Genomic DNA, 12,765 nt, shown 5'->3' on the forward strand with positions numbered 1-12,765 from the left:
TTGCAAATAAGTTATAAATGGATTGTTTTGTTAATGAATGCTGCCATCTTATGGTAAAAGACATAAATGGAAGTGTGAGTAATTGTTCAACGTCAGTGAACGGCATTTTCAAATCAATCTTTTTTGTTTCATTAAACAAACATTAAACAGCTGGATTGTGAAATATTTCAGATGGGAGGGCGAATTGTAAAATAACTGCATCATAAACGTAGTTAGTATAGAAAAATAAAAGGTTTGATCTCGTAGTTCAGCAACCTATCAGATATTTTGATTTCTGGGACAATCCATTCCCAGATTAATATTTTATGTTTCAAAAGCTGCAGAAATATTTTAATAGAATGATCAAATTAAAATCACCCCGTTGTTGAATGGGGAACTGGACTTCTCACCTTTAATCACTACTATTTTAATTTTTTACTATTTAATTTCAAGATTTCTGAGACACTTATACGTATTCCCACATGCCGTTACATTGCCTGCTTGCACCACAATGTCTAATGCAAGAATGTAAGTTGTAGCTTTTCAATAATTATGTTATGAGACATGAGACTTCATTTATTCCTTTGCTCCCCTTGGAGATGCTCATGCTGATACATTTAAACTCTCCTTTTTGGCCTGTTTGATTTTATTCCTCTTCTCTCCCCCCCCCCTCCCAAACAGGGAAAGAAAGTTCAGAGATGCCTACTTTTGATCACAGCATGTTACTTCCTTAATAAACCACCCTTGTCCTTTTAGCCTTTATGTGTCTGATTCGACATAGTTTTAATTGGCTTCTTCATGCTCGCCTCAGTGAGCCCTTATTCTTAATTCTATGTAAGAAGTCATAAAGATTTAAACTGTAAGAGGTTATGTGCGGTTGATATAGTGTTGCTTGGTTAAATTGTCACAGTTGAACTTGACTGTTTTAATTATGTTTACGATCAATCTAATCTCCAGGATATAATTATACTGATTAGCCCTCTCCACAGCTACGTGCACCACATTCTTGAAAAATTCTTTTTTACTGAAATGTGTCTCCATTGCAAGGAGGGGATCTCATGGTGTTTGCAACAGAGCTGTCCTCAAAATAAGCACTGCAAAGAGTTTAAAGTGAGAAGCACAACCAAGACTGAAATATTAGGCCTATGTTTTTGCAGACAAGAAGAGTAGGAAGCAAAGGGAGAAGTCCATTCTGACAGCATGAATTAGCTGGAACGTCGCTAATTTTGAAATACTCAATGTATCTGTCAGCGCTGCAAATACTGTATATTCTTGCTTTGACAATATGCAGAACTATCTGGTATTTTTAGAGTTAATGCAGAGCAGAAGAGGATGGGGGGAAAAGCCCAGGAAAGAGAGAGAAAGGAAACCTTTGACCTTCACACTGATTGGATAACGTGATATATGACTGCTAATTTAGGGAGGGAACATGCTGATAATTTAATTGCTCGGAGGAGGAGAATTTAGATCTTGGCATGCCTCCGTTATGCCTGTGCCAACATTTTGTAACAATAAACGAGTTTTAGGAAAATCAATGCCTGGAAGTTCTTTGAAATGTTTCATTAGCCGGAACCATAACAGTATCTTTATATGAACGGGTGAATTAATGATAGGTGTGCTTGTATCCATGTATACAAGTGTCCTTATGTGTATAGAAGAATTGATAGAAGATGACAATGTTGAATGGTGATAAAGTTAAGGGTCAGAAAAAAAAGCCCAGAGATTCAGCAGAAAGGTCATAAAAATTGTAATCTGCTTCTGATCTTTTAATCTACCTCCAATCTGAGCTAATAAATGAGACCATGTTAGAGTGGTGAGGTGGCTGTCTGTAATAGCTCATCAGGTGTTCATGGTTGATGCATGGCTGCTAAAACAGCTTACATGAATTACAAGTCGACTAACCATTCAGATTATCTGTTAGAATGGTTCAGATGAATGCTGAAGCACTGCAGGCTTCAAATGCAGGGACCATATTTCTCTTCTTCCATTCTATGTAAAGAACTTTTTAGGTTCAAGGTGCTGCAGAGATTTTTCTTTCTTCCTGTGCAAGAAGAAAGACGGCTGTAAATATATAAAATCACCCACCAAACTTTAAATTCAAAGCAAATACTGCTTCTGTTGTTCAAATATTTTCACTGTTGCCCCTGAATCTGTCTGAAGTTCCCTGTGCCTCTCTTTTAGGAACAAAGTGCTTCCTTATGAAATAATATTAATTTACAGTTAATTTGGCTAAAAAACAATACACAGTATGATATGTTAATAGGGTATGTCTTAATATAACAGTTAATAGTCACCAGATAAATGATAGATAGATAGATAAATAGATAGATAGATAGATAGATAGATAGATAGATAGATAGATAGACAGACAGACAGACAGACAGACAGACAGACAGACAGACAGATAGAAGATGGGAGAGGGGTAGAGAGAGAGAGAGAGAGAGGATGGGAGAGGGAGAGAGAGAGAGAGAGAGAGAGAGAGAGAGAGAGAGAGAGAGAGAGAGAGAGAGAGAGAGAGAGAGAGAGAGGATGAAAGAGAGATATTAGACAGAAGGAGACAATTTGTTATTTTCCAGAAGTTTTTTTTTTACTTCAGTTCCAACCAGTCTCAGTCAGGATTGAATAAGAGCAGTAAAAGACAAAACTACCAGAAGGCATAAGTTTGCCAATTCTAGCAGAAGAGCATGAGCCCTCAAGCCATTGAGGGCTAAAACCAACATAGCAACATTTTGGGTTGAAAGGGGAATATACAGTAATTCTGGAATGATAAATGATAAGTTGAGCATGGTTGGCCAGAAGAAGCAGTTTTAGCTGCTAAATTCATATGTTCTGTTGAAAAAAAGAACAATCAGCAATAGTGGTAGAAATACCTATTTCACTTCACTGCTGTCCAGCTTGAAAGCTATTAAAGGGACAGGCACTCTGCTTCTTTTGTAATCTAATTACAGTAGCTCTCTCTAAAATTTCTCTCCATTTGTTATTGGTTTCCAATTCACTGTTCTCAGGAAAACAAAAACATCCCTTCTTTATCACATATAGTATCCTCTTCCGTTCTCTTCCTATTAATAAATCCTCATCTAGAATCTCCCTTTTTTTGACCAGTTGACATTTGGAGAAGACTTGATCATTGATCATTTTCCCATCTTTTATTAGTTGTCTGTAGGGCTGTCTATGAACTGGAATGAAAGAGGAAAAGAGAAATTAATTGATGGATTTGGCCTAGGGCAGTGTTTCCCAAACTTGACAATTTTAAGGCATGTGGACTTCAACTGGCTGGCTGTGGAATTCTGGGAGTTGAAGTCCACATGCCTTAAAATTGTCAAGTTTGGGAAACACTGGCCTAGGGCCAAAGTGTTTAGGTCTACCAGGAGTATCTCAATTTCTAATTTTATGTTCGATTCTATAAGTAACAGAAAAATCCATTATTTTAAAAAGTATCTATGAAATATTGGGCACATTGTTCACTTGACTGAACAAATCCTGAAAGTAGATATGTTGTGATCCTAGGTAACATGAAAAATATTTATATTTCTCACCATGACCCAGATTTAGGAAATAAATATTTGCTCACTAGTATTCCTTGTGGGAACATGCAACAGGGAACTTTGTGTACTGCGAGTGGTTTGAAATGACCAATAAGGTTGCCATGGTATCTTCCGCTTAGACATTTGAGTGTTTAGTTTTCCTTCAGACATTCTTGTTTTCCTATTACAGTGATATTTTGAAATGAAGAGAAAAACTCAATATTATTTATTTTCCATTTATATTTTTATAGCTATAATTGTCCAGATCAGGAAACCAGGAATTCAAAAGCACTGCAAATTTATTCCCTGAAGCCTATACAAGAATCTGATCAACTAACAGTTAAGGCAAATTGGCATGGATAAGAATCAATGGACTTCAAGGAGGGCTGGACTTAGGTATCTTTTAGGATCGTAGGGATTTCAGACTGATGATGTGTTTGACTCCACCTTCAGGCTCTGCCTGGTCATCTCCTACAATAATATGCAAAAGAAATAGAAATATCAGTGCACGTGTGATTGGAACTGCACATGTGTATATGTGCATATGTACACATACACACACAAACACACACACACATATACTACCCAGAGTCACTCAAGTGATATGAATGGTATAGAAATTTGATTAAAAAATGTATACATATACAAAATGGGATTTTGAATACCTACCTGTGACCATCAAGGTTAATCCTGGATGCCTCTGAGAACTATAGACACTTACACAACACAACCTAAAAAAAAATTATTAAAACATAGATATGTAAAAGTCATTTAGCTTTTGCCCAAGGTAATTTTTTCTCCTGTGGAATCATACTGATCCATCGTCATGTTATAAATAACCCATTCAAAGGCTGAACAGCTTATTTGTACCAAAGTTTAAATAATTCAACACTTTTTATCATCTTGTTACATAATTAACTTTGATCTATTTAAATGTGAATGCCAGCTGTGTGGGAAGGAAAATGGAAATAATTGGAGGATTCTAAGTTAGACCTAGGTGAGCAGATCTGAAAATTATCAGGCATACCAGCTCATATATAAGCTGTCTCTTATAAGTAGCAAAACAAGATGGTTTCTTGATACATTTCCATATATGGTGTGTGTGTCTAGGTATGTGTGTACAGTTAGTAGTAGTTAGATTTAAACCCACTCTGAACCCTACCCTATATCAGTTCTCAATTTAAATTAGGAATATGCATTGGATCCAGAAGAAATTCAAATACTGGGATAGAACTGGATAACGTGGCATAAAATGCAATCTTACCGAGGAACAGAACAAATGTATCCTATTGTAATTCAGAAGCTTCAAAGAACTTCAACTTTGATCAATTGCTCCAGGGCTCAGGCATGTTGCAAGTGGCAGTGATACACCTGAAAGACCGACAACATTTTATGCAACAAAGCACTTGCATAAAATGTCATGATAAGAAGAAAAGAAAAAAGAAAAGAAAAAAGAGGAGGGGATTCAGTTATTAATTGGTCCTTTCTCAATTAAAAATGACCCTAGATAACCTTTTATCTAATAAGAGAAATGTTTGCATGCTTCATCTAAGAATACTGTATAAACATGTACAGGGATGGCTCAAATATCAGACACATTGTCTTCCCTAGATTTTTTTTCCTGGGGTTTTAGCTATTTTACCTGAAGAAGATTTCTAAAAAATGCAGCCCCACTAATAGGATTGCCTCTCTAGATAACAGAATTTCTCTCTTAAAGGTCAACACAGCTGCTGCTGTTTATGGGCTCTACAATACGATCAGAAATCAATCTCCCTAATGATAGCATTTTGGATAGATGGTGAGGTCAAGAGGACAGAATATCTAGGTTATTGACTGGGTAGTGTAGCTTACTTCTGCAATGGTTTGCATTGAACTTAATAATGGCAGAAATCCTCTAATTCAATATTGTCATTTTTGGCGCGAAATAAAAGGAATAATCAGAACTTGAATTATTACAAGTTAGGAGTGAGCATAGACTATCCAATTTGTTTTAGAGACCTGATTCAGAAACAGCCTAGTCTAGATTACTCTGAGATCAAGAGAGCCATGGCTGTTTTATGCCTAGACCCAGAGTAAGATCCAAAGAAATGTCCATAGTTTAACGTAGAGAAATACGAATGGACGCCATGCTTGAGTTTTTCAAAAGGATGAAATGCAATGTACAAGTGTAGCAACCTGTAATGAGATAATAAAACATGTTAATTTCAAATTATAGAAATCAGTGGCAGTCTGTAGAGGCTTTATTATATATGAGCATTTGTAAATCTGCCAGATTTTGAACCAACTTTAACCTGATTATTTCTGTGATTTTATTTCCTGTTGAAATGTTCTGATTATGACTGTTACAAATGTTAATGTGCAAGGGAAAAATAAAAAGAAGTTATAAATATTGTGAGAATATAAAAAATGTAAGGCTGCATATATACATTGGGTCAGTGTGGAAATATTAAAAGTAGAATGTAGCTTGCTTATGGCTGAATAATTTATTTAGTATAGGAAGGCTCCACCATGCCTGAATCCTGGAAGAAAGCTGTTATAGTTCTTTTATATGGAGAAAAGAAAAAGAAAAAGTGACTGCAAAATAAAATGGAGATTATTTTGTTAATCATGTCTAGGAAGGTGTTTAGCAGAGTTCTGATGGAAAGAAGTGAGATGTGAGCTAGAACAAAATTTGGAAGCTCTTTGTCAGACAGGAAGACAGATTTTTGCTCAAACTTATCTTCACTTCGGGGAGGAAAACCCAAGATTTACCATTGGAGGGTGCTAGTGATACAGTGATTCTACCTCAGCTGGTTAAAACAGTAGGATTATGGTACTGACATACAAAGAAGCTGAGAAAGTAATATTATGAGAAAAATAAAGGAGACCAGAAGTAATTTTGAAGCTATTCTGTAAGATTTTCCTTAGGAATATTATAGAATGTCTCACTGATTCATAAACAGATTTTTATTTTTTGTTAAAAAAAAAAAAGAAAGAAAGAAAAGGTCAAACCATAAACTGGAATGTTTACATTAAATTAAGAGCAAGGTAATTCTTCCCTCTGCATATCCATTATACTAGCATTAGACATCAGAGAAAACATGAACTCAGTTTTACTTTTAGACTCATTTTTGCCTCAGATTCTCTGCTGTTTACCTTAAACAGTTCTACTTTTGAAACCTGTGACTTGTTGAATGTCTTAAAATTGTTGAAATGTGATATAGGAAACAATAGTATTATTATTTCCTATATGTGCTTAGCATACTATAACCCAGTAGTGGCAAACCTATGACACACGTGCCACAGGCAGCACTCAGAGCCCTCTTTGTGGGCACATGTGCCATGCCCCGGAGAGGGCAACCATCCCTCTTCAACCAGCTGTGTGAGGTCCCATGTGGCCGGATGCATCCCGGCACGGCTGGTTTCTTTCCCCCCCATCCCATCCCTCCTGACTTTGCATGCTCACCTTTTCCCAGGCATGACCCACTGCATTGCCTCCTCAGCTGTTGGCCACCTGTCCAGCTCAGAGGCAGCTTCTCTGAACTGCTGGCGGTGGGCTGTGGAGCCCCAGAGTGCACCAGTTGAGGAGCCGGCAGGCTGTGACTGCTGACAGACACCGTCGGTCCCCATGCACTCTCTGGCCTCTGTGTGCGGGGGCCGATGGTGTCAGGCAGCAGCTGCCTTGGCCCCTGACTTGCCTTACCCCACGGCAATGATACCCCCACCCTGCCTCGCCTCGACTCACCCCACAGGACAAGCCTCCTCCCCACTGCCCCTGGATCTCCTCCCCACTGCCCCAGAGACACCCTGGATCTCCCCCAACCCTGCCTGGCATCCACAGGCATCCCTCCCCATGAGCAACATCGAGGTGACCATACCCACTTTGGCCACACCCACCCAGTTTGCCATGACCACCACAGCCACAACCACCCAGTGGGCCACGTCCCACCTGGCACCCAGCGATAAATAAGTGGGTTTTGGGTTGCAGTTTGGATATTCGGTCTCTAAAAGGTTCACCATCACCGCTATAACCTATGAATTCAGACTCCTATTTTGATCTTAGCAGATGCATTTTTGTGTGTGTTTCATCAAGTGATATAAATTTTCACTGTATTTTTGACCTCTGATTCCTTAACCTTCCATCGTTAACCTGAATTGCAAACAATGCTATGTGCTTTTGCATTTTATAACCCAGAAAAGTTCCAGATGAGATCTTGGCTGGGAGGCCAAGAAAGTAGGAAGGTAGGGAGGGAGGGAGGTAAGTAAATAAGTAACTAAGTACCTTGGCTGGTTGCCAGACAGACAGACAGACAGACAGACATGATTTTTGCCAGGAGGCCAAGTAAATATATAAGTACAAATATTTGTAAATCTATTATAAAAGGTAGGTTGTGGGGCAATTTTAACTTCCTAATTACTGATAATTTAGTGTTATTGAAGGATCAAAATGTAATCTTTCAAAATATAATCTTTCATGTATAACGTAGTCTACTCTAGCCATTGTTCATTTATTTTGTTTGCTTTCTGTATGTGCTTCAATGTAATCTAAATTATGCTGAGCAAAGAGAAAGAAAAGCTTTCTGATACTTTAAAAATGACACTGCTATAGCTTGCATCATATAGCGTCGCTCTTCCACCCCCTTTTCTCCTTGGATCTTAAATGTATCACTTTGCTTTTCTCTTCTCACTTCCCTGCTGCAGTTTTAAAATGTATTTCTTTGCTTCTCTGCCTGGAAGTAACAAGTTAAGTTTCTGGGATAATTGCCAGCTATTGAGCTATTGTGTATTTAGAGCTTAGAGATGCAGAATTGCAACATGCTTGATAGATAAACGAAAAAGAAATCTCTAAGATCTTTAAGAAAAAAAATGTGTATTAGTTATAAAAGGCAGAACCTTTTTGATTAGGGTGTGCTCATTCTGCTCTGTCTCACAGTGTGCGTGCGTGTGACAAGAGATTGGGACATCCAGCTTATTACTTTGATCAAAGGAATAAAACTGTGTTCTTTTCAGTGGCCTCGTGTTCAGAGTCTCATTGGGGCTTATTAGGATTCTGAGCTAAAAAAACTTTACATTATCTAAATAACAGTGGTGTGAAACTTTCTCTTAGAGGTGAATTTGAGAAAACTGCGTCTTCTATGGAAGAAAACAAGTTGCTAAAATCACCCACATCTGAATGTTACTTAGCCTATGTTGTCCACATCAAACTGCAGTGTTGCCAGACTAAAACAACACTTGTGGTGCTAGCATCACACACCTTAAACTTGCAAACCTGAATTTGACACAAGTCGCTGCAGCATTTGCACTGTGACATCTTCATACGCTTTTCATCATGTCACCCAGTTCATCCAGCAGAAATATATTTTATTCAACTTCAGCAAATATCAAAACTCTTGACGAAAATGAGACAAAAAGCAAGCAAGAAGAGGGAGAGAGAGACATGAACCATAGATAACATTTCGATTACCTATATCTCTTTATTAAAAGGTAGAGAACTTTTCAGAGTCACTGGAAACTGAGCATAATTAACATGGGTGATCCCAAAAGGATGGCTCCAGCTCTATATAGTGTACCGTATATGCGGCGTACAAGGCGACCCGGCGTATAAGATGACCCCCGTCTTTGTCACCGAGCTGCATTCCTAGAACGTCATCTTATACACCGGAAACTACCAGTATTTCCGGCGTATAAGACGACTCGGTGTATAAGACGACCCCCGTCTTTGGCGCCGATTTTAGCGCTTGCGGAAGTCGCCTTATACGCCGGCATATACGGTACATCAGGGGTCCCCAACCCCTGGTCCATGGCTCGGTACCGGTACGTGATCATTGGAAACTGGGCTATGCAAGTGGTGGACAAATGCACGAAACCATCCCCTCCTATCCTGCTGCCACTGCTGCCGGTCCACAGAGCTGGAAAGGCTGGGGACTGCTACTATACATAAAGAAGCAGAATAGAGACAGAAAGTAGGATCCTTCCAGGTGATCCTTCTTCTTTCTCAATTTGGTAGATAGGAATGATGTTATCTTCACCTATTGCCCGAGACAATCTGCTTATTCTGTCTAAAGTTAATGTCACCACTGAAGTCTCTTTTTCTTATCCTTTCCTCATTCTCTCTAGTTTAAAAAACATATTTAAGGTACCAAGCATATCCTTTCAATAAAGGCAAACTACAAACCCAAATAAAGGCAAACTACAACCCAAAACCCATTTATGGGTTTAATTCAGAGTTCAGCATTATCTAGTGGTATACAAGGGAATCTGCATGTATGAAGGTAAAAACACAGGAATTCTGACATTTGTTATGCAAAACATTTAAAATCCTGCTGTGCTTTAAGGAGGCTTTCAACAGATAAGAGTTAAAAAAGCATTTTTAAGTGCTGATTTTATTAACGATCACCATTTCAACAATACAAACTAAAAACAATAAAGAGAAAAAAATAGACTATGCAGAAAAGAAAGAAAAAAAATAGAAAAAGGGAAAAGAAAGAAAAATCAGAATATAATTAAGAAAAAGAAATATATAAAGAACGGCTTCCCCCTTCATTATAACAAATATAAACAATTTTATTAACATATCACCTTTTCTTAAAATGCAACAAAATATTTCTTCTTCCCATTTCCCATATCTCATTTCTTATCTAGAAGCAAATTCTTAAAGTTTTCTTAATCTCGGCAATTTCAAGATGTGTGGACTTCAACTCCCAGAATCCCCTAGCACAGTGGTGGCAAACCTATGGCACGCGTGCCAGAGGCGGCATGCGGAGCCCTCTCTGTGAGCATGCGCCATCACTTCAGCACACGTTGTCTCTAAAAGTTTGCCATCACTGGCCTAAGGCCAACCAGCCCAGAGCCACCATTGGGGAGCCCACCATCCCACCCGCCAGAGACTCCCTGGATCTCCCCCAATCCTGCCCTGCCTGGCTTCCACATAAGCAACATTGAGGTGGCCACGCCCACCCCGGCCATGCCCACCCAGTCTGTCATGACTACTGCAGCCACACCCATGCAGTGGCCATGCCCACCCAGTCTGCCACACCTACTGTAGCTATGCCTGCCAAGTGGGCCACACCCACCCAGTACCTTGCGATACATAAGTGGGTTTTGGGTTGTAGTTTGGGCACTTGGTCTCTAAAAGGTTTGCCATCACTGCCCTAGCATGCTGGCTAGGGAATTTTGGGAGTTGAAGTCCACATATCGTAAAGTTGATAAGGCTGAGAAACATTGTCTTAAAGCAGGGGTGTCAAACTGCCAGCACATGGGCCAGATGCGTCACGCCAAAACTGCACTCACCCCATTGCCAGCAATGGGAAAAAGTCATGATACATCATGACATTTCACGTGACATCGCGAGTTTGACACCCCTGTCTTAAAGCCTTATCCTTTCCATTTTGGTGTCAACAAAAGTCCATTAAGGATTTTCAGAGATAATAACATATCTATTTTAACCTTGATTGGATAAACTAACTTTATATTCTTTCCTTTTACTACTCACAGTCTTGATCTTTAATCCCTTTATTTGTATGTCATAGAATTTGATTTCATTTTTAATTTGTCCCTTCTCACAAAACTCTTCGAAACTTTAACAAGCCTCTGTTGTAAATCCTGTACAGGAAATTAACCAGTTCACTCTCAGTTTATTTGTATATCACTTTAATTTATTAAGATACTATATTGTTTCTTTTTTATGTCCAGTTTTAACATCTTTTTCCATGTGACTCCTGTATATCCTGTATATTTGTATATCCACTTTCAACTCAGTATTAATTTTGTCAGCTAAACTTGTTTCTCTTCTATAACATCTTGTAAACAGAGGAAGAGGAAGACAGAGGAAGACAAAATTAACTTCTGGGCTCATTGTTTAAAAGTATATTTCACTATTATAAAATGATAGGGCTGGAAGGGACCTTGGAGGTCTTCTAGTCCAACCCCCTGCCAAGGCAGGAGCTCTTATATCAGCCTCAACAAATAGTTGTCCAATCTCTTCTTGAAAACTTTCAGCAATGGAGCACCCACAATTCCAGGAGTTTCCATTGATAAATCATCCTCACTGTCAGGAAATTCCTCCTTAATTCCTGACAGTGATTGGATCTTCTTCTGATGAGCTTCCACCCATAGCTTCCTGCATGGCCTTCAAAGCTTTGCTTGAGCAGGGAGTTGGACTAGAAGATCTCCAAGATCCCTTCCAACTCTGTTATTCTATTATTCTGTTATTCAACACCCTTTTTTATATGATAGCCCTTCAAGTATTGGAAGACTGCTATGACGTCTCCCCTAAGCCTTCTTTTCTTTAGGCTAAAAATGCCTAGGTCCCTTAGCTATTTATCTTATTTCCAATGTTAAAATATTTTGCTTCATTCCGTAACTGTAAGTCAAGTTTAAATAGTCTTCTCCTTTAATTATAAAATTTAGTTCCCTCTAGTTCCCTCTAGTTTCCAGTGTTTAAGGCAGGGGTGTCAAACTGCCGGCCCGCGGGCCGGTTTCATCATACCAGACGTCGCGAGTTTGACATGCCTGGTTTAAGGTCTTAACCTATTGTTTGTTTTCAGAAAATTCAAAACGAAAGGATTTTCCGATGGAAAAGATTCCTTGTAGTTAATTCCAAAATCTTATTTAAAATGTATCTGGCCATTACTCTGTTTGCAAAGTTTTAATCACCCCTTTATTGTTTATTCCCAAAAAAGTGTTTAAAAGTTCTAAATTTGTCATTAAAACTCCTTTCACTAAGGATTGAAGGAACCTCAGCCAGTGCTGTAAAACTTGTTGATCCAAAGTTTCCTGATACTGAAAAGCAGTTAATAAGCAATTTCTGAAAGGGATTAGAAAAGGAAGTATGCAAAATTAGTGTCCTTTCAAAGGCATTGCTTGCCGTTTGAGCAAGGTAGCTATTCTCTAATCTCCCAGAACTCTAAACCTTCTTAGAGACTGCTATCTTGCAGCCTTCTTTTGACAAGCAGCTGTCCGGAGCATTTGTGGGCAATCTTCAGTTTTCTCCTTGTCCGGAAAGGAATTCTGAAGAGCCAGTCTATTTGCTGGCTCTTTATTCTGCCATAGTCATCAGCTCCATTTTTCATGGAGCCATCTTCAGTCTGCCATTTCTTCCCCAGAAGTTGAACTGAAGTACAAAAATGCACAACAGCTGCAGGAGAAACAACAGCAATAAAAGTCTTTAAAATTTTGCAGACTGCAAACTGAGGATAAACAGAAGTCACCGCAGACTTGGAAAACTTGCTCAATTTTTTTTAATACTAATATATTGTTTTTCAGTTATGGTGTAATCATACCA

General features: G+C 38.7%; 1 long non-coding RNA gene across 1 annotated transcript; it reads right to left on the reverse strand.

Annotated features, from left to right (window-relative positions):
* Positions 1-3,769: 3,769 nt before the first annotated feature.
* On the reverse strand, positions 3,770-6,496 carry LOC120298661. The gene is made up of 3 exons (XR_005554166.1): positions 4,768-6,496; positions 4,173-4,234; positions 3,770-3,974 (listed from the first exon to the last, which is right to left on the reverse strand). It is a non-coding gene; the product is annotated as an uncharacterized LOC120298661 (long non-coding RNA).
* Positions 6,497-12,765: the final 6,269 nt, after the last annotated feature.

The sequence above is a fragment of the Crotalus tigris genome, unplaced genomic scaffold (genome assembly GCF_016545835.1).
Source record: "Crotalus tigris isolate CLP2741 ecotype Arizona unplaced genomic scaffold, ASM1654583v1 scf7180000017611.44802233496:7321179, whole genome shotgun sequence".
NCBI classification, from domain to species: domain Eukaryota; kingdom Metazoa; phylum Chordata; class Lepidosauria; order Squamata; family Viperidae; genus Crotalus; species Crotalus tigris.